Genomic DNA, 20,838 nt, shown 5'->3' with positions numbered 1-20,838 from the left:
TTTTTGAGACAGGGTCTCTCTGTAGCCCCAGCTGTCCTGGAACTCACTATGTAGACCAGGCTGGCCTTGAACTCACAAAGATCTGCCTGCCTCTGCCTCCCAAGTGTTGGGATTAAAGGTGTAGGCCATCACACCCGGCAGAAGTGTTTCCTTTTTAAAAAATAATGAGTATATATATTTGTTCATTTGTCCTATGACTCTTTAGAGTTTGAAACTTAAAAAGGCTTAACATGGATCAATACTAGTGTGTGAGTGTGTGTGTGTGTGTGTGTGTGTGTGTGTGTGTGTGTAGTGTGGGGGAACCTTGATAAATTTACCTCACAATCACAAGTAAAACCCATCCCCTCCTGCTGTCTGCTGGGAGGGAACTGGGGCCTCTTTCACTGAAACGTGCCACCCTGCGGGACGCTGGTGGTCCAGAGATCTCAGCGGGTCTAGAGGAAACCCGAGGGACAAAGGAAATGCAAGCCGCAGCAGGCAGCCCCAGCAGCCGCCTGCACTTGGCGTCTGGATCCTCAGCACATGTGGTTTCAATCAGGAGCCTGGCGCCTTCCGACCGCGCAGAAGCCCCGCAGTTCTGGGCGCCTAGTGACTTCTTTGTTTGGGAGGAGCTGGACCCGACCAGGGTGGCCGCCTTCGGGAGTGGCTCTGTGCTCGCCGTCCGCTTTCTGTAAAACTGCGGAAGTGGCAGGGCGGCCGGGAGCAGCAGGCTGCGGATCGCAGGCAGCATGGGTCGCCGGGCTGCTGCGATCTGGGTCTCCCGGGACAGCCCTCCCCGCGCCCTCTGGGCCAGTGCCGGCCAAAGCAAACACCCAGCAGATGACCCGAGCAGGCCTCTGGAGAGACTGCTGGTTTTTAGGAGATGGCCATCTCCCCTCCGCCCAGGCTCCTCCAACCAGTCTCTCCCGCTTCTCCCTCTAAATGGAATACATCTGTGTGCACAAAGGCAAGCGAGCATTTTAGTTCGGATTTCCAGAAGAGAACGGTTTGCATAGAAACGCGGGGCGGGGCTCAGAGTGGGCGACACGGGTTGACTTACTCAGTTTGGAGTGAGGACCAACCCTGACGGCCTGTAGGCCAGTTCCATTTACTGTATGTTACTAGTTAAAGTTACCTGTTGAGCTTATGTTATACAAGATATTTCTTGAAAGCAGTAATCCAGACTGCAGTTATGAAATGTCACACTGGAAACACAGAGACTTACGGTAGACAGTCATCATCGTACTTCCTACAACCCCATACCTGGCCTGCATCCTGAAATATCTGTTACCAGGGAAACCAAGGTCTCCTTTGGGCTCTTAGATTCATTAATAAAATAATTTTAAAACGGACAGAAGGAAACTTGAGGAGAGTTTTATAAAAGTTTGAGAGAAAAACATCAGGAAAGGCACGCAGAGAAGCCCAGCAGCTGCAAGGGGGAGGGAGAAGAAAAAGGTCATGCCTTTTAAGTTAGGCATGGAAGTCAGAAACAGTGAGAAAGCCCAAAAGTCTCAGGGACTTTTGGCTAGTATAGGGGATGGGGCTGGGGAATTGATAAAGAACAGAAAAAGGAAAGGCTTGCTTAGTGCCAGGTGGATGGGAATTCAGAGGACACCTGTTTCCAGGCTCTCATATCCCAAGGCAAAGCGCTGCAGCAGGGACACATAGTTAAAAATAAAACAAATAAAGTAGAAAAATAATCTTTTTTCTTTTTCTATTTTAAGATGTATTTTAAAGGGCACTGGAGAGATGGCTCAGCAGTTAAGAACATTGGCTGTTCTTGCAGAAGACCCGGGTTCAAATCCTAGCACTCACATGGCAGCTAACAACTGTCCAAAACTCCAATTCCAGGAGATTTGACACCCTCTTCTGTCCTCCACGGGCATTGCATGACATGGGTGCACTTACCTACATGGAGGCAATACGTGCATACACATTTAAAAAAAAAAAAAAAAAGATGTATTTTAAAGCCAGGCATGATGGAACATGCCTTTAATCCCAGCACTTGGGAGGCAGAAGCAGCAGATCTGAGTTTGAGGCCAGCCTGGTCTACAGAGCAAGTTCCAGGCCAGCCAGGGCTATGTAAACCCTGTCAAAAAAAAAAAAGTTCCATCTGAAGGCAGGCCGTTGGAAAGCCACATCTAATGAGTAAAATGTGATTTCTGTTGAGATCAGGTCATGCCCTACTCTTAAGTTATGCCATCTTTTATAAAACATTGTTCAGACTGTGCCTTGCTCTAGGAGACTCCATTTTAGAAGCAGCTTTTGACTCCATTTTGAGGGAGAAGAGGACTGCGGCCCCTGGGTGGACCCAGGAACTGCACCATCTGTCAGGTAATAAATGATATTTATCTGTCAGACTGGTAAATAACTCCTGGGAATAGAATGGGCGCTGCCCTATAAGTATCAGGGTGAATTGTGACTGTAGGGACATATGAGTGTTTACAATCATATCAGGGAAACCAGGCTCAAGAACTTATCAGACACCAGACAAAGGACAGGATGTAATTCCTTCCCTGGACCCCATAAAATGTGGACACTACACAGCCATGGTATGATCCCTCACCAACCTATCTGATAGATACCCGGTATGTATGTCAAGAACTGAGGACTTTAGACTATACTAGAGCTTCATCCCCTGCTATTGATGAGGCCTACTCAACTTCCTGCCTGTCCACCTGTTTGCCTCTCTGGACCTGATCACCACTTCCTGCTCCTGACCTATTTCTGGTGAACTTTGCAGCTTCCCCCAAACCTAATTCCAGCAGCCGCCACTGGTCTGGTTCATTATCTTAGCAATACAGACTCTTTCTCAGTCCCCTTCTCAAACTTCTTGAACTCTGCCACAGTCCCTTTTGTGTTCATTCTCGACCCATATATATGTAGATATAGATTTACTGTGTGCCTTGTGATAGGAGAGTGTAAATTAGTAGTTAAGACTGGAATAAAAGAAGCTGCATTCGCCTCAGCCAGTCTACTAAGGTAAGTAGATTCATGACCACTGAGGCTTGTGAATTTACTGTTATTCATTAGACTACATGCCTTTAATCCCAGCACTTGGGAGGCAGAAGCAGGTGAATCTCTGTGAGTTCAAGGCCAGCCTGCTCTACATAGTGAGTTCCAGATCAGCTAGGGCTACAGGGAGACCCTGTCTCACAAAAGACCAAAAAATATAATAAAATATTTATTTTATTTTTGATTCTGTGTGTGTATGTGTGTCTGTGTGTATGTGCATGTGAGTGCAGGTACCCAAGGAGGCCAAAAGAGGATGTCAGATCCCCTGAAGTTGGAGTTACTTGTGGTTGCTAGCAGTCTGAACATGGGTGCTGGGAACTGAACTTGGGTCCTCTGCAAGAGCAGTAAACATTCCCAGCCACTGAGCCATCTCTCTAGCCCCAGATAACTTATTTTTGAGAATATCTGTATGAACATTGCAAAGATGTCTGACAATATCAGGTATTTTCTTGTTCTCTAGGTTATTAAGGAAAAAAGAAAATTTCATAGGATCAAAAAGAGTTCATTTGTTTATTACTACCCATGAATTTATTGCAGCTGGTCTCCACGAAACAAGGCCATCCCTGTGCAGCATCCATCACACTCTTAACAGCTCCTGTTAGCATTACAGACTTGAACACAAAACACCCCTGCTTAAAACTTCCTGGGTCCCCCTTGGCCTGTGCACCAAGAATGATCTAATCCTTTCAGTATGTTATTACTAAAAAAAAATTATTCATAATACTTGTTAGAGGTGAAAAGGAAGACTGTTCAGGAAGTGAACAGAAGAGGGGGAAAATGCCTTCCTTCTCTCTAGTTTTCAGCAGGGTCTCTATAACAAAAGACAGATTACCAAGAGAAAAGTAAATAAATTTAATGCTTCATGTGACCTAGGAATATGGGTAAGAAAATGAAGACTCAAAGAAATGGTTCAGTCTGAGTGTTTTTATAAGTGATGAGGATGGACAGTCATGGAGAAGGGTACTGACCAAAGACCAGACTTAGTGAGGCCTGCGCGCTGAGACTCCTCAGTATTCCTCAGGCTGCTCTGTGGGTATAGGGAGGACACTGCTCACATGGGCTGCTTCAAGGCAAGTTCACAGAGTCCTGCTACCTGTTATTTCTCAAATTCTCAGTATAATGAAGTGTTGTCTTCTGGGGCAATGGGTCCTGAGCCTTACAATGGGGTTTTATACGAGGGGATGGAGATGGAGCTTAACACCAAATACAAAAAGAAGGGATTTACAGACATGGAGCAAGGAGAGGAGATCCATGGATGGAAATGCTAAAATGCGTTGCTAAGCTATAATAAGACTTTTGTTAAAAGTAGACCAGAGTGATAAGAGTGAGAATGACAGATCAAGAGTAGAGAGCTGGAGGCCTGAAGAGATGGCTCAGCGATTAAGAGCACTGACTGCTCTTGCAGAGGACATGGGGTGTCAGTTCCCAGCATCCATATGGCAGGTCACAATGGTCAGTTGCTCCAGTTCCAGGGTATCTGACACCCTCTTCTGGCATTACACGCACAGGTGCCCTTACATACATGCAGGCATATGGCAGCACACTAAATAAAAAAGAGTGGGGAATCACCACTCATAAGTAGGATTCTTGCTGAAACTGAAGTAAGGCAAGACAGCATACAAGGTTTAGACAAAAGAAAAGGCCTGGGTGGACTTGATCCAAGTTAAGCCAAGGAGTGAGTTTGTCACCATGCAGATCTGGTCCTGTTCTGCTTTGTAGCCGGATTTATAGTCATTACGTCCTGTGATTCTATGATGAAGTCACCGGGATCTTCTCATCTTTCTGCAAACACACTTTCCAGGTTATCCTAACAATTCTGGGATTCCTTTAGTGTGTGATTATGACCTCAGGAGTCAGAGAATTAGGAAACTTAATTTAGGAAATGGCCATCTCTGTGTGGACTGTCCAAATAGCTTCCCCCAAAGTAATCATTCCCTTTTGAGTCCCAAAATAAGGCTCCTGCCCACTCACCACAGTGTACCTGGACCAAGAATTGACTTGGGAGAGACACAGAAATAAATCCTAATAACTAGCTATTTGTGATAATAGAGGTTTCGCCTCTTTGGTTCAATTCTGCTTGTTTAAAAAAAGTATTTATGTATGTGTGTTATGTATATATAAGTGCATCCATGCCACAGCATATGTGTGGAGGTTAGAGGACAACTTTGTGTGGAATTGATTCTCTCCTTTCATCATTATGTGTGTTTTGGTGGTTGAACTCAGGTAGCCAGGTCTGACAGGCAACTCCTTTACTGCTGAGCCATCTCACTGCCCCAATTCAACTTCCTAGAGGTTTCTTACATATATGTGCCTTCTTCTCCCAAGTCTACTACTTTCCTTATATTGTTTTAGTTTCTGCTTTTTTTTGTTTATTTGTTTTGTTTTGTTTTAAGGCAGGCCCTCATGTAGCTCACTCATTGGCTTCAAACTTGCTATGTAGTCAAAGATAACCTTGAAGCCAGGCATGATGGCACACACCTTTACCCAGCACTCAGGAGGCAGAGGCACTCCTGAGTTGAACTCTGTGAGTTCAAGGCCAGCCTTGTCTACATAGTGAGTTCCAGGGCAGTTGGGGTTACAGGGAGACCTTGTCTCAAAAAGACCAAAATATCACTCATTGGCTTCAAACTTGCTATGTAGTCAAAGATAACCTTGAAGCCAGGCATGATGGCACACACCTTTACCCAGCACTCAGGAGGCAGAGGCACTCCTGAGTTGAACTCTGTGAGTTCAAGGCCAGCCTTGTCTACATAGTGAGTTCCAGGGCAGTTGGGGTTACAGGGAGACCTTGTCTCAAAAAGACCAAAATAAATAAATTAAATAAATAAATAAATAAATAAATAATAACCTTGAATTCCTCATCCTCCTACCTCTGCCTCTCAAGTGCTGAGATTATAGACATGTGCCACCAAGCCTGGCTGCTTTTACCCCTTTCCACTCCTTCTGAAACAATGAAGATGTACAGGTGGTCTCTAACATCACAATGGCTCAACTTGGGATTTTTGAACTTTACAGTGGCAACATTCACTCAGTAGAAATCCTACTTTGAATTCTGTTCTTGCCCCAGGGCTGCAGTATGAGATTCTGTACTCCCATGACACTGGGCTATGGCAGGGGGCCTCAGCTCCCAGTCAACTGTATGATCATGTGATGGTGAGGGAAAACAACCCTCCATCTCCAGGGTACTGTGTTGCTGAGTTCTTAGGTTCCGCAGGTTAGACGGAAATGCCTTTGAAATTTATGATGCTTTTAATTCATGAGATGGTTTATCAGGATATAATAACCCTACTGTAAGTCAGGAATCATGTTTCCTATAGATATATGCTCTGCACTTTAACCAAGTTTTATTATGTTAATCCTTACAACACCCATGCAGTAAAGTGCTGTTATGCTCATCAACACATGCTAAAATAGGTTTAGGTTAATTAAGAAGCTTAGAAAATGGAAGTCAAGACTTCAGTCCAACACAAGTCAACTCAGGTAAGCATTGGTCACACCAGATTTTCTAAAATATATTACTTTTATGTATTTTTAAAAATATTTTATTATTTTTATTTTATGTATATGAGTATATTGTCTGCATGTATGTAAGTGCACTCATGTGGTGTAATGCCTGAGGAGCTTAGAAGAGGGCATTGGATCCCCTGGAACTGGAGTTAAGGACAGTTATTAGTTGCCATATGAGTACTGGGAATCAGACCCAGGTCCTCTGCAAAAGCAGCCAGTGCTCTTAACTGCTGAGCCATCTCTCCAGCCCCTTTTTATTTATTTTTTATGTGCATGCCTGTATGTGTATTCATGCATGCAAGTACGTGTATGTGTGTACAGCTGTGCATATGAGGCCAGAGGACAACTTCAGGATCATCCCCTAGAAGCCCATCCACCACTTCTCTTTGAGACAAGATCTCTCTTTGGCCTGAAGCTCACCAATTAGACTAATTAGCTGGCTAGAGAGCCCCCAGAGATGTACCTGTTTCTGCCTCTCCAGTTTAGGACACCACACCTGGCATTCTTCTGTGGGTTCTGGGGCTAGAACTCAAGCTCTCATATTTGTAAGACAAGGGTTTTCCTGTCTGAGCTGACTTCCTGGCCCTGCACACTGTTTTTTTAAACCTGATATTGGAAGAGTTTCGGAAAGCAGTTTGGGTTAGTTTGGGACTTTCTTAATTTCTTTTGTTCCTAAGGAAATTTTGACAACTGCTGAGAGGGAGGAGGGACAGTCTCTTTTAAGGATGGGACTCCAGTGGATGGAAATAGAGGGGGTGGGGGTGGGGCAGTAAGGGGAGGTGTGGTTAGGGGAGGGGATCTAAATGCCATCAAATTATATTCTATGAAAATCGCAAAAATTCTGTTTAAAAAGTTTTTTAAAAATCTTCGGCAAGATTCAAAATATTCTTTCCCATATATTTTTCCAACCTCTAAGTTTTAGGAAATATTTCTTGATGGAACTTATAGTGAACTTCCTGTACCCTTTGCATTGAAGAGAGGAAAACAAAGATCTAAGTCAACTAAATCAAGTTACTCCAGGGGAAGGAAAATGATCACCTTCACCCTATTTTGGCATGATCTATATTATTTTAAAATTTATCTGGGGAAGGAAAACAAAGGTCTTACTATTGTTTTTGCTGTGTTTGAATACAGCACACAAAGAAACCCTGATGGTGTTGAAAGCACCTTGTAGGGAGGGTTCAGTGAATCATTTTCCCATTCATTTGCTACAATTCCAGAATGCTCATTCTACAAGTCCCTGCCTTATGCTGGAAACAGGAATGGTGCAGCTAGCTCCTGGTGGTACCTGCTAGCAAGGTGCAACAAGAAAGAGGGAAAGGGGGCCTGGAGAGAGGGCTCAGTGGTTAAGAGTACTGCTCTTGCAGAGGACCCTGGTTTAGTTCCCAGCACCTACATGGTAGCTAACAACCATCCATAACTCTAGTTCCAGGGGAATTCGATGCCCACTTCTGACCTCCATGGGCATTGCACAACATGGGTGCACTTATATACATGCAGAAAATATACTCATATGCATAAAATAAATAGAAAAATGTATATTTTTTGGTCTTTTTGAGAAAATATTTTTTTTTAAAAAAGCAGGGGAAGATTTTTTTCTCCTTCCTGACCTCCTGACTTGATTAAACATCTGTACACATTTAGTAAATACTACTTTTCTTCTCCTCTTTCTCTATCTGTGTCTCTGTCTCTCTGTGTGTATGCAAATGTTTGTGTGTATGTACATGTCATGTGTGTACAAGTGCACGTGTGTAGACCAGAGGACAGCCTTGTTCCTCAAGTGCCTCCACCTTTTTGTTTTTGAGATAGTCTTTCACTGGACTGTAACCCACCAAGTACGTTGACTAGCCATTAAGCTCCAGGGATTTGCCTGTTTCTGCCTCCCCAGTGCTGGGATTACAAATATGCATCGCCATTCCCTTCTTTTTTTGCATAGATTTTGAGGTTCAAACTCAGATTCTTAGTCCTCAGTAAGGCAAGCACTTTACCATCTGAGCTATCTCTCCAGACTCCATTTTACTTTTTAATTCATACTCTTTGAATAATATGAACTCTGCTTCCTTTTTAATCTTGCCAAACCCTTCCCAGAATGCAAGGCAGAATTCCTGAGCCTTGGTGCCCACAAAGTCATTTCTCAGAGAGAAGAATCTCTGGTGGCAGTGGGTGAGGATGATGGGAACTGATCTTGGTCCACAAAGGCCAATGATTATCTCAAAGCCTCATGGGGCTCTCATATCCCTTGGATTCCCTGCACAGACCCCAGAGTTGATATTTCTGAGATGTAAGTGCTGTACAACGAACATTGGGCCATCTCACAGCTCTAGCCCAACTTTATCTCCTTTTTTCCTTCAGTAGTTTGTTCTTTCTCGCCATCTACACTCCTCTGCAGGGAGGGCTACACTCAGTCCTGCTTTAGCGTGTTCTTTTCTTAGACAGGTCAGTCTTCCCTGTGGCTTAGTGGTTTTGAATGTTAAACACAGCAGGAGATGAAATTCACTCCTTGGCTCCATAAGTTATATTTATTTTTCTAGTATTTCAGGTCTAGAACTTCTAAGGAAGAAAAATGAGGGCTTGAGTGAAAAGGAAGGGGTAGGTGGAGTTGATGGGAAAGTAACAGGTTCTGAAAACAAAAATAGTGCTCTGAGAGGAAGTCCTGGGTTCTAGTCCCAACTTTGCTATTAAAGTGCAACTGCTTTGCCTTGGCATGCAGCTGCCTAATTTCTAAGATATTGTGGCTGGATAAGAAGCAGGTAGTGCTGAACAGCTAGGAAACAAACTCCAAGATAGACAGATCTTAGATTGAAATACAGGCTCAACTATTTACTAACTATACTTCCTAAGCCTCAGTTTTATCATCTGTAAAATGGGAATAAAAGTTTATCTTATACGGTTGTTATAAGGATTAAAAAATATTCATAGAAGGCCAGGCATGGTGGTGCACGCCTTTAATCCCAGCACTTGGGAGGCAGAGGCAGGCGGATCTCTGTGAGTTCAAGGCCAGCCTGGTCTACATAGTGAGTTCCAGGACAGCTGGGGCTACAGGGAGACCCTGTCTCAAAAAGACCCCCCCCCAAAAAAAAATCATAACAGGTGCTCCATAAAGTTAGCTATCAGCATAGATGTTACACACAGGTTTGGACATTTCTGTATACCTTCTTATGACTGAATGTTTAAAAAAGATCAAATTTTTATTATTCAACATCTTATTGATAATGATAACCTTTTTAATTATTTTAACTCTTTAACTTTCCTATTTAATTGTTTGTTTTTAAGAATTCCCTTCTTAGTTTACTGATAATTTTTCTGGAAAGATTTATTATTTATTTATTTTTAATAATGTGTGTCTGTCCATGTCTGTGCCTGTGCATGGGCATGTGAGTGGGTGCTCACAGAGGCTAGAAGAGGGTGTCAGGTGTCTTAGAGCTAGAATTACAGGTGGTTGTGAATTGATCAACATGGGCTCTGGGAATCAAACTCAGATCATGTGCAAAAGCAGTATGCACTCTTAATCACTGAGCCATCTCTAGCTCCCTGCGAACTTTTTAAAGATCATGACTGTGCATGCACTATGTTAAGTGCTTTTTCATCTGCTGAAAAGCTGTTGCTTTTCTCCTTCAGTCTATAAATGTTAAGAATTACAATGATTGATTTCGGGGAAGGGAAGAGGTTCGAGCAAGTTTCAATTCCGAGGGTGAACCCACAAGTTTGGTCCCCTGCATTGCTCTAAGCTGCCTACTTGAGCTGATTTCATTAAGAGCTGACTGCATCTGCATTCATGAGGGAGGTTGTCTGAGATTTTTCCTCTTTCTTTGCCTTGTCAGCTTACATTCCTTGAGGGCTATTGACAACAAGCATTGTACAAATACAAAGGTGCGTATGAAAGTGTCCCTGCCTTGGGCTTTACCGTCCAATGGGAGAAAAACATGAGAAAATATAGGCATAACAATGCACAAGATTTGTTCTTGAAGAGCTGGGTGTGGTGGTTCATGTCTGTAATCCCAGAACTTGGGAGACTGAGGCAAGAGAATCAGGAGTTCAAGGCCAGTCTGATCCTGTCTCAAAAGACAAAAAAAGGAAGAGGAGAAAGAGAAGGAGGATGTGGATGAGGAGCTACTATAGAAGTAAGTCTACAGAATATTATGCGGAAATGGAAAAAAGGGAAATTCATGCTCTTCTGGCAAAACCATAATCAGTCTTGCTCTTTCAGAAGATGAAGAGATTTTCTAGCCCAGGAAGACAAGGTACTAAATAACAACATATGATTGTGGACTAGAGTGTGTCTTTTTGATGCCCCCTCCAGCCCAATGACCAGTGAGAACTTGACCTGTGGTAATAGTTGGCATATATTGGTACGGTAACTCCTGCTGAAGAGAGGGTAAGAAAGCAAGGGAGTGCTGAAGAACGAGGCCCAGGGCCAAGACCAGAGAACTGGGATGTCTCAGGAGCCTCCCATGGATCCTGCAGGCAGTGCTGTGGCCACTAGAGGTTAAGTAGGACGCTGCTTTGTGGATTTCTCCACCAGAGTGTTCCTTTAAGGCAGAGGAGCAGGCATGTGTACCTCTGGGCATTTGGGACACAGCCCAGAACAACCTGACAGAAGTACAGCATTTATTTAAAGTCTTGCTTACTTTACTTTCATATGAAGCTGGGGAAGGTGGCACATCCCTTTAATCCCAGAACTGGGGAGGCAGAACCAGGCAGACTTTGCGATTGAGGCCAGTTCCAGGCCAGCTGGGGCTCCTAGGAAACCCTGCCTCAAAATGAAACTGCATATGAGGGGGTTGAAGAGATGGCTCAGCAGTTAAGAGCACTTACTGCTCTTGCAGAAGACCCCCAGGTTTGAGTCCCAGCACCCACATCAGGTAGCTTATAGCTACAGGTAACTCAAGTTCCAAGGGATCTGATGCCCTCTTCTGGTCTCCATGGACACCTGCACACATGTGGTGCACATAAAGACAGGCAGACACACGCACACACGCACACATAAGTAAAAAGAAATTCATTTTAAAAAGTTAAAATGTAGGGGCTCGAAAGATGGCTCAGCAGTTAGAGCACTTGCTATTCTTTCAGAAGACCCCAGTTCAGTTCCCAGCACCTACATGGCAGCTCACTATCCTCTGTAACTCCAGTTCCAGGGGGTCCAATGCTCTCTTCTGGCCTCCATGGGCAGGCGACTCATACACATATAATAAAAATAAGTAAATCTTAAAAAATTTAAAATGCATATGTATTTTGTATTGTATGTGTGTGTGATTTGTGTGTGTATGTATATGTAGGAATATGCATACCTAGACATGTGCATAGTTAAGCATACATGTGGAGGTCAAGAGACAACTTACAGGCATTGGTTCTCTCCTTCTATCATCTGGGTCACAGAGATCAAACTCAGGTCCTCAGGATTGGTGGCAAGTGCCTTTACCCTCTGAGCCATCTCTTCCTCTCTCTATAATTTTTTAATTCAAAGAATTATATTTAATTCCATAGCATTCAATAAAATGACATTGCAGCAAAATTCTGATTACATAGATTATATAATTAATCTGTAAATCCAAGTGGCCCTATCACACTGCTAATGACACCAAAAGATTTCAGCATGCCTTTGTTCATTCGTTTGTTTGTTGAGACAGGCAGGGTCTCGCTATGTAGCCCAGGCTGGCCTGGAAATCATGCTCTTTCTGCCTCTTTGTGGGTTGATAGGTGCGTTGCTACCATGCTTACCTTTTGAGTACACTTTTTGAGAAAGAGAAAATAAGGAAAGTAGGTATGTTGTTCACTGCTAATACCTTTATTCATTCTTGATATCGTTAATGGTACCTGACATATAGTAGTAGTATTAGTAAGTGGACACAAAATGATATGACCAGATAGTTTAAAAACTGATACAGTTGGCCAGGGTGGTGGCACACACCTACATTCCCAGCACAGGTAGCGAAGCAAGAGGACCATGAGTTCAAGGCCAGCCTGGGCTACATGGTTAGCCTTTGTCTCAAAAAGCACAATAACAAAACAAAGCAAGGGGATAAAGGAAATGGCTCTAGCTAATTACAGAGTTATAACCCAGGAGAATGGGGACATCTCCCTTCCAGGGTCAGCAGCCAGACAGGCCTGTCTGCTGAGTGAACCATATCCAGACCCCATTTCATCTCTGCTCACTCACTGGTGATTCTACAGCCTACCTGGAGAGATAAGAGGGATTGCAATAGCTAGAGGGAAGAAATAGATGTCTTCTTGCATCTGGATTAATATCAAAGAATCATAAACCAGTCAGCTGGAAAATTATAGACAAAAACAAGAGACGTGTTAAACTAGCTGGCTCTCCAAGGGCCAGCTCCTTTAGTCTTTTTCTAAAGCTTCCCTTCTAAGCCTCCCCTCAGATGGATCGCTTCTTCCCCCTTGCTTCTTTTTCCTTTCCCTTGTAATCCCATTTTGACTGATTGCTTCGTAGCTGGATACCATGCACTCATCCTGCCACTTGGTTTTGTAGTTTCCCTTAGCCTGTTACTCACCCTACCATCTGACATGCTAGGATCCTTTGCATGCAAGTCTTGTTTCCTTCCCCAATTTCACCATCCATCGACTGCCATCTCCTTTGGGCTCTTCTGGCCTTAAAAGTAGTGTCAGTTTCTTGCTGTCTTACAAGATTTGTGTCTACTTCCACATACCTCACAACTCTATTGAATGCTCCATGAGACAGGGAGAAGGGATGGCATGCCAATTCTCCTCTTGGGCCTTATACAGAATTCCTACACAGTGCTAGAAAGCAATACATGGTCCAGCTGCTCACTCGCTGACTGCAATAGGAACCCAAGGCTAAGACATCTGCCTGCATGTCCCACTATCCCCTCACAGGCCTCACCACTGATTTCTCATGCATAGACATATCAGATCTCTGCTAAAATTCTGTAGAGTTCATGGCCCCAGAACAGCACAGTTGGAGGTAAATGGGATATGCCCAGAAAAGCTGATTCTAAGACTAAAAGCCATAGTGGTTTTTAAAGACCACAGAGAAGAATGGAAGATTTAGACAAATATTTTTCCTAGGGAAGCCTCAGGCTCTAGAAGGGTTTCCAAGTTGCAAACACAGCAAAAGAAAGGAGCATGGAAAGGGCTGTGATGGGCAGAACAGGGCTTTGTTTAGACCAAGGCCATGGCTCAGCCTGAGAAGGTCTGTACTTCCTTAATGTGTTCTGAAAACCTTGATTCAAGTTCCCCAATCTGAACTGAAATACCTTAAGTACAACATACCTGCTAAACAGAAAAGAAGAAGGAAAGAGGAAGGGAGAGAGGCAGGGAAAAGAAGAAAGGAAGAAAAGGAAATTGAAATTCCCCCACACTTGTTCTCTTCAGGTTGTGCAGGTAAAAATGAGCAAAGCCTACTAACTGTGGGTGTAGCTCAGTAGTAGAGTGTTTGCCTTGCATTGGTGAGACTGTGGGTTAGATATTGGCATCAGAAGAAAAAAAATTAGCAAAGTCAGGCACAGTAGTGGTGTGTGCTTGTAGCTCTCACTACTCAGGAGATGGAGGCAACAGTATCTCCGGAAATTGAGGCAGCAGATCTCTGGAGCCCAGGAATTCAAGGCCAGCCTGGGAATCATAGTGAGACCTGGTGTCATGATTAAATAAATACAGGGCAAGAGGCTGAGGCAGGAGGATCATCAGTTTGAGGCCAACCTGGGCTACATAGCAAGACCTTGTTTCAGAAAAAAAGACACACAGATACACAAAGACTGACAGACTGACTTGGAGAGATTGACAGTTTCTTATTGTGGATGAAACTGGTTTTCTGTTCTCCCAGTACCTTCTCTTGGCAGGTTGTGTGTGTGTGTGTGTGTGTGTGTGTGTGTGTGTGTGTGTGTGTGTTGTGTGTGTTTTTCTCATCTTGTCTAATGCTGAGAAGAGGGTGTTGCAACAGAAATGCTTCCCAGCAGGAGTGTGACCACCCAGGATCCCACGGGAGCTTGGTAAGCTCAAGAATGAGCTGTCTGCTTTCCTCAAGGACTATCCAGTGTGGTGCAGGGTTAGGCAGCACATTCACAGGCAGTCTGGCAGTGAGAGGGTAGAACTCTGCTTTTGATATGGGACATGAGGGGATAAAAAGTTAGTGGTAGGTTCGACGTCTTAGTGAGGCTGCAGTGGTTGCCACTGTTCTTGTTGCTTTGCCATGCCACCCAAGGACCACAAGAAGAAGAAGGATGCCAGGAAGTTGGCTAAGAAAGACAAAGACCCAGTAAACAAGTCTGGGGGTAAGGCCAAAAAGCAAAAGTGGTCCAAAGGCAAAGTTCAGGACAAGCTCTACAACCTAGTTGGTCCTGTTTGACAAGGCTACATACGACAAACTCTGTAAGGAAGTTCCCAACTATAAACTTATTACCCCAGCCATGGTCTCTGAGAGACTGAAGATTTGAGGTTCCCTGGCCAGGGCAGCCCTTCAGGAGCTTCTTAGTAAAGGACTTAGCAAACTGGTTTCAAAACACAGAGCCCAAGTAACTTACACCAGAAACACAAAGGGTGGAGATGCCCCAGCTGCTGCTGAAGATGCCTAAATAGGTTCAACTGATTGTATTTTGGAAACAATAAAACTTTATTAAATAAAAAAAAAAATCGGCGTATTCAAATTTTTAGTTGTTCACAAAATGAAGAGGAGCTGCCTACATGTCTTCCCCTCCAAATGACTGATTTCATTTTAGGTAACAGTGGATTGGACACAAGTGATTTTCTCTGTTTCTTCCCCCATTCCCATTAAGATGAAAATAAAGGAACAAAATGCATGTTAATCCACAAGAGAATGGGGGAGGACGTAAAAGTAAAGGGGAAATGTTAATACATGTTGGTTAATGAGAGTATATGGGGGAGAGACAGCAGGTCCAGAAACTGAGTGGCTGAAGCCATAGTGCTTACCAGGGATAAGCCTTCATTACAGAGCTCTAAGACTGGAGTCTGTAGAGATTCAACAAAAGGATGAACTAAGGCCTGGGGGTGGGGGGGGGGTCACAGCTGGGGGATGGGGAATCTGCTTTTCAAGGGGCAGTCAAACAGAGTGTGGTGTCACGTTTCTGTAATCCCAGCACTTGGGAGACAGAGACAGTAGGATGGAGTTTGAGGCCAACCTGGCCACACAAGACCTTGTCTTAAAAGAGGTAAGGGGGTAGAGATCTAAGTTTCTGTTTCTGCACCATTCACATAGACGGCCCAAATCCTCTGTCATCGCAGTAGGGAAGTTCGGGAAGTCAGACTCAGAGACATTGGACATAGCACAGAGCAGGACAATTTGTGAGCAAAGTCAGTGTCTGTAGGCCTTCCCTTTACCATCCAGCTCCCGGCCTGTGGGGCTAGTACCACCCACATTCAGAAAATGCCTTCTCAAACACATCCAGAGGTGCCATTCACTAATCTCCAAGGCACTTCTCAAGCCAACCAAGTTCACAAGATTAACGATCACATCAATGGAACAACATTGTCTGAAATATGAGTGAAATCTATATCCAACCAAATATATTCTATATCTAGCCAAACCATGAATCCAGCGTGACACACAGAAAGCACATGGACTTTAGTAGGAGTTCCCATAGAAGGATTCTAAGGGATGATGTGAAGGGGCATTTGCTTTTTGCTGTTTTGCCTTTTGTTTCTGTCTGAATGTTTACCGTATGCTTACATTATTCAAAAAAATCTTTCAAGGGATACTGATAATCAATTTCACTAGGAAATCTTCATCTTGGGTAATAAAACACTTGGGTGAACTCTTCTTCTCCACTGCCCTCTACTGTATGAAGTACCCCAGATCTGCAGAAATGGAGATCAGCCAGAACTGGTTTGCTGCTCGGATGGAAATGCAAACATAGTCCTTTGGCAAGATAAGCCCAAGACTCATGGTTACAGCATGTGAATAAATGCGTGAGTGAAGAAGGAACAGATGAGCATGCAGCAGCCCTTTGAGTCACTGGGTGTGGGTGAGTGACAGGAAGAAAGGAAAGTTAGGGGAAATTGCTCACAGCTACAAACCTTCCCTTGCTGAGACTTGACATTTTTTGCAGCAGTTGAACATACAAGGGGTATTAGGAACCAAATTGTAATGTGGGAGCTGTGCTTGCCACCCTAATGTGAGAAAAGGAGGTCTGCTCTAGGCATTTGTCAATATACCACTGTTAAGTAACACAGAGACCAAGGCCCAACTTTAATTGCGATTATGGGTCTCTGGGAGAAAATAAATTCTGAGTTTTTTTTTTTTTTCCTTGTGAAAAAAAGCTATGTTTTATCATAGTTCTGCTCACATACCTAATGAAAGAAGCATATTAAAACTTGTTGTAGGGATGAGAGAGATGGCTCAGGGGTAAGAGTCCTTGCTGCTCTTAGAGAGGACTGTAGATCGGTTCCCAGCACCCATGTCAGGCAGTTCATAGCCACCTGTAACTCCAGCTCCAGGGGGATCCTATTGCCCTCTTCCATCCTCTGTGGCACCTGCACCCACATGGCACATGCACACAGACACAAAAATAAAAATTTCTGTAATCTTTAAGAACTTGTATAATACAGTACATAATTTTAAATAATTGAAAAAGTCTGTGTTACACCTCCTTCCCTCTTTCATCACGTTGTCAAGGGGGGAGTCAGTTACCCCTCCCACCCATGTGGGAGGAGGGGCAAAGGATACGTAAGCTGAGAACTCTCACAATTTTGTGCAGCAGTCGGGAGGTCACAGGATCTGTATTTGAGTGTGGACTTTACAGTGCAGCTGTAAATGTAGGGCACCCACTATTCTGTAAATAAACCACTACCCTGTGCTCTGTTATAAATAATTAAATAAATTTTTTAAAAAGAAGAAAAGAAAAAGTCCATGTTCGTTAGTAAGAACATATTGTAAATGGTCCTCCCAAATGATCACAGATTACTGGTTTTAGCCTTTTGGAGAATTATAACACTTTTTTGTTGTTGTTGTTTTGTTTTTTAAGACAGAGTCTCACTATGCTCCTGGCTGGCCTGGAACTGGCTATGTAGACCAGGCTGGCCTTGAACTCACGGAAATCTGCCTGCTTCTGCCTCCTGAGTGCTGGGACTAAAGGCATGCACCACCATACCAAATTCACTAACATATTTTTGAATGTTGCCTACAAATGCTCTGCAGGAAATAACTGTTGCATCCTATTTGCTATAATCATTGAAGATAGTTTAGGTTTTTTTTTAACTCCCTGACCTCAGGATAGCAGCACTTTTTTAAAAAATGTTTTATTTATTATTTTTATTTTATGTGTATGCGTGTATTGCCTGCATGTAGATAAGTGCACCCGTGCCGTGCAATGCTGGCCACAGGACAGAAGAGGCTGTCGGATCCCCTGGAACTGGAGTTACGTAAAGCTGTTAGCTGCCATGTAGGTGCTGGGATTCAAACCCAGGTCTTCTGCAAGAACAGTCAGTGTTCTTAACCGCTGAGCCATCTCTCCAGCCCCAGGATAGCAGCACTTTTATAAAAACTTCCCAGTTATGTATTTCAGGAAGATATATTACCAGAGTGATCAAACAGTGTTATAGTTGATGTCATTAGAAAGTGTAAATCAAGGAGAGGGTTGGTTCGGACCTCCATCGGGGTATATGCTTGGGGCTCAGCAGACCGCCAGAGAATGCCAGGTTCTGGCCTCCCTCTGACCTCCAACTACCAGAGGGCTGGAGAACCCAGGGAGACTGCCTGACAGACCCCGGATCCTGCCTCCACGTGGTGGTGAGCCTCCCCTAATTGCGCCATACCATCCTCCTACGTGGGATTTTGTGAGTCCCTTCCCAAGGCCCCAGGGCAGATCTAGCTTTGGTAGGCCAAGGGTGGGATCTCAGCAGACCACCAGAGAGTGCTGAGTTCTGGCCCCCTTCTGGCCTCCCTCTGGCATAGGGTTGACAATGCACCTGGATCCTGCCTCCAGGAGGTGAAGGAAGCTTGAGTGTACCTGACTGGAACCTCAATTAGGCTTCTGTGGGTACGCCTGAATAGCTGATCTGAAGCCATCAGTTCACTCCAAAATAAACCTGAGAGAACCTGAACCCTGTACCAACCAGCTTTATATAAGCAATAAAGAAAGGATCTAGGCACCCAGATAATACAAACAGAAGCATACTTCAACTTAATTCTCATATCAGACTCATAAACAACAAAAGAAATATGCCAAAATCACAACGAAGGAATAATAAAATGGAAAGCCAAAACACTATGTCCCCAGCAAAGCCCACCAATCCTGTAGAAGAGCTCTACAAGGAGAACCCCCTAGAATGTAAAAGAACAATCATAAACATGATCAAGGAATTCAATGAATTTAAAGAACACACGAACAAACAAATCAAAGAGCTAAAAGAAGATAGGGATCAACTTCTGAATGAATTCGCAAAAGAGATAGGAACTTTGAAGAAAACTCAGGCAGAAATGAAGAAGGAAGTGCAAAACTCAATAAGCCAACTTGAAACAACAGGGGAAAGCCTCACCTCTAGAATGAATGAAATGGAAAACAGAATATCAACACTGGAGGATAAAGTTGAAGAATTGGATCACTCAAGCAAAGAGTATGGAAAAAATTTAAAAACACAGGAATGGAATATGCAAGAGATATGGGATATCATGAAAAGACCAAATCTATGGATCATAGGACTAGAGGAAGGAGAATTTCAGGTTAATGGTGTTGAGCAGATCTTAAACAGGATTGTAGAAGAGAATTTCCTGAAATTTTAAGGAAAGACATCCCTATACAAATACAGGAAGCACATAGAATACCAAATAGACAGAATCAGAAAAGAAACTCCCCATGATATGTCATGGTAAAAACAATAAATGTACAGAACAAAGAGAGAATACTGAAAGCAGCAAAAGAAAAACAAGTCACATACAAAGGAAAGTCCATCAGAATTACAGCTGTCTTATCAATGCAAACCATGAAAGCCAGAATAACCTGGACCAACTTATTTCCAGTTCTACATAGTAACAGATGCCAGCCCAGAATACTATACCCAGCAAAAATGTGTATTATAGTTGAGGAGGAAAGAAAAATCTTCCATGACACGAATAGCCTGAAAGAATACATGTCCACAAAACCAGCCCTTCAAAGAATACTTGAAGCAATACAGACAGCAAAGAGAGAAATAACTATACCTTGGGGCAACGAAAGGAAAAAAAAGATATAATCTAGGAAACACAAAATTACACAGAGCTCACAAACAGCAATCAAAATGATGGCAACCAATACACTCCTTTCAATAATCACCTTAAATATCAATAGACTGAACTCCCCAGTCAAAAGGCACAGGCTAAGTGAATGGATTAAGAAAAAAAATCCGGGGCTGGAGAGATGGCTCAGCACTGACTGCTCTTGCAGAGGACCCTGGTTCAGTTCCCAGCACCCACATGGTGGCTAACAACCATCGACACCTTCTTCTGACCTCTGAGGGCACTGCACGACATGGGTGCATTTATACACATGCAGGGAATACACTCATACACATAAAAAAAAATAATAAAATATTTTTTAAAAAAAGAAACAAAATCCATCTCTTTGCTGTCTGCAAGAAACCCATCTCACCTTCAAGGACAGGTACTACCTTAAGGTAAAAAGATGGAAAAGAATATTCTAAGCAAATGGTGCTAAGAAAAAGCAGGGGTTGCAATTCTAAAATCTGACAAAATAGACTTCAAAGTAAAGCTAATTGGAAGAGATAAGGAGGGTCACTTCATTCTGATCAAAGGAACAGATAACCAAAAAGATATTATAATCCTTAACATATATGCACCAAATTCTGGTGCACCCAAATTCATAAAAGCAACACTATAGGACTTTAAGACACAGATTAACCCCAAATAGTAGGGGACTTCAATACCCCACTGTCTCCATTAGACAGGTTAACTAGACAAATAAAGAGACATCTGAATTAAATGACACCGTACATCAAATGGACTTAATAGACATATTTCGATTATTCCACCCAAACACCAAAGAATACATTTTCTACTCAGCACCTCATGGAACTTTTTCAAAAATTGACCACATACTGGGCCACAAAACAAACCTCAACAAATACAAAAATATTGAAATAATTCCATGCATTCTATCAGACTACAAGTCAATAAAGCTCAAAATCAACACTGGACGAAGCCCTAGTCACTACATGAACTCTTGGCAATTGAACAACACACTCCTAAACAATGAGTGGGTCAAAGGAGAAATTAAGAAAGAAATAAAAGAATTCCTGGAATTCAATGAGAAGGACAATACAATACAACACGACCTCTGGGACACATTAAAAGCAGCCCTAAGAGGGAAGTTTATAGCTCTAAGTGCCTACATTAAAAAATTGGAAAGAGCCCAAATA

At 43.2% G+C, this 20,838-nt stretch overlaps 1 protein-coding gene and 1 pseudogene across 1 annotated transcript in view; both read left to right on the top strand.

Annotated features, from left to right (window-relative positions):
- Positions 1-20,838, top strand: part of Clmp (CXADR like membrane protein) — a 118,488-nt gene that overhangs the window by 54,794 nt on the left and 42,856 nt on the right. The window lies entirely within an intron of this gene.
- On the top strand, positions 14,401-15,049 carry LOC103727923 (annotated as a pseudogene).

This window comes from Nannospalax galili, unplaced genomic scaffold, assembly GCF_000622305.1.
Source record: "Nannospalax galili isolate Female #2095 unplaced genomic scaffold, S.galili_v1.0 scaffold229, whole genome shotgun sequence".
Classification (NCBI taxonomy): domain Eukaryota; kingdom Metazoa; phylum Chordata; class Mammalia; order Rodentia; family Spalacidae; genus Nannospalax; species Nannospalax galili.
This window is presented reverse-complemented; position numbering and strand designations above follow the sequence as displayed.